We start from the raw sequence: 2,127 nt of genomic DNA on the forward strand, positions 1-2,127 counted from the left end.
ACAAGTAGAGACATGCAATATTGATCAAACAAGGACTCATTAACAGTTTCTTTCAGCAAAGAAATAGAAGACAGTAGATCAACTATGTTAATTATCCTGTGTATACATATATATAAAATTTCTCCTTCTTTCCCTTCTTTTTTCCCACATCCCAATTTGCCCTTTACCCTTGAGCGTTTTCCTTTCATTTCACAATGTCTATCATACCTCCAAGTTTTTATTAACTCTTTCAGGTTTTACACTAGTGAGACAATGTGGTGCTTGCACATGCAGGTCTATTCATTTATTTTTTGTCTTTTTGAGACAGGGTCTCCCTATGCAGTTCAGGCTGACCTTGAGCTCACTTTGTAGCCCAGGCTGGCCTTGAACTCGCAACGATCCTCCTGCCTCAGCCTCCCAAGTGCTAGGATTACAGGTGTGCGCCCCCATGCCCGGCTCTACTTGTTATAGATTGTGTCTGGATGTCCCCCCAAAGCCTCATGCAGTCATGGGGCAGGCTTCTAGAGTTTATGATTGACTCATGGGTGTGAGTGCTACACTTGCCCTGGGGCCGGTAGTTTGCATATAATGTAAGGGAGGGAAACAGGCTGCTTGCTGTGCCCTACTCCTTGTGCTCTTGCTGCTTTGCTGTCTTCTGCAACTATGAACTGTTGCCCTCTGCCATGTGCCACTCTACCTTGGAGCCAGCCAAGTACGGACTGAAACCTCCACAAACTGAAAGCTAAATAAACGTTTCCTTCCTTAATTTTGGGCGACAGTTATTTGTCTGAGCAAGGAGAGAAAAGTAACCAAGACACCACTCTTTAATTTTTTTAGTAGTCCGCTCTGATACTATGTGAACACAAGCTTTCCTCCTCCATTTGCACAGTTGCAAAGTTCACTGTGACACCAGAGGTCATATGCTCAGAGGTTTTGGGGACATGAGGTAGGCCTTTGGGTTTTCAGTGAAGATTGGGTAAAACACAGTTTTGGGGGAGGGATGGGGTGGGCCACTTGGGGTTGTGACTCCAGCTCCTCACCTTCTCTCTACCTGCCCCTCCTCAGTAGGTTGGCTAGGCTACACTGTCAGTGTTGTCAGCATTCAGGAATGGGGCTCCTGCCCTAGGCCATGGGAACTGAGCTGCCTCCTCCCCAACCTCAGCTGCCTTGTCCTTGCTCAGAGCCTTCAGGGCTCCCTGTGGAGATGAACTGTGTGCTGCTGGCCGTACAGCCTCTTCCTGTTCCAGAGGGCTCATCCTGCATCCTCCTGTGACAGCAGGTATGGGCTGGTGAGAGGCCTATATACTCCATCTGGCCATCAGAGAGTCAGTGACAGCCTGCCCCTCCTGAGGGCCTCTGTGGCTTGCTGTCCTTGTTTCCTACCTGCCAGATGTTTGCCTGATTCCCCAGGGCCTAGGTAGGCCGCACACCTGTCACTTGAGTAGGTCCAGCAGGATCCACAGTTCAGGGCCTGGGAGGGAGCCAGGGAGCCAGGCTACCCACTTCAGCAGTTGCACCAGTGTGTCCCTTAACCTCTGCCCTACGTGTCTTCTGTCAGAGGCAAATGGGAGCAGTTGCAGATGAGGACAGGTGCCTCCTACGTAGGTCAGTGCCCTCCATATCTAGGGCTCATTCAGCACAGTGGGGAGAGGATGGCTGAGTCCCAAAGCCCTAGCTCCTCCTTGCCAAGGATGGGGAAGGATGAGGTTTATCATCTCTTCCTCGGCCCGCGGAAGTGACCAGGGCCTGAGCTGGGAACAGAATCCAAGGCCCCCATGACATCTGTCCCCTCGGGCCACTACTGCAGGCCAGTAGGGTCAACTGCAGCGATCCGAGTGTGCTGGCTGTCACCGGTTAGCAGGGTTACTAGTAGCGGTGAGTATTGACCCATAGGGTGCAGAGAATGTCAGGGCTCAGGGAGCTGGAGCCCCGAGGCAGTTCTCTGCTGTGGGGCGGGGCGGACTCCGGACTCGGGGTGGTGGCACCGGGATGTGCGGGTCTCAACACCATCGGCCCAGAGCTTCAGGTTGCGCAGAGCTGTCGCCGCAGCAACTGGCGCTGCGCAAGGGCGGGACAGGGCGGGGCGCAGGGGCCCGGTCCTAGAAGGCTGGAGTCCGCGCGAGCGGGGACCCGCTCTGTGCCAGGCAG

This window comes from Chinchilla lanigera, unplaced genomic scaffold (genome assembly GCF_000276665.1).
Source record: "Chinchilla lanigera isolate Chin_1 unplaced genomic scaffold, ChiLan1.0 scaffold00137, whole genome shotgun sequence".
NCBI classification, from domain to species: Eukaryota; Metazoa; Chordata; class Mammalia; order Rodentia; family Chinchillidae; genus Chinchilla; species Chinchilla lanigera.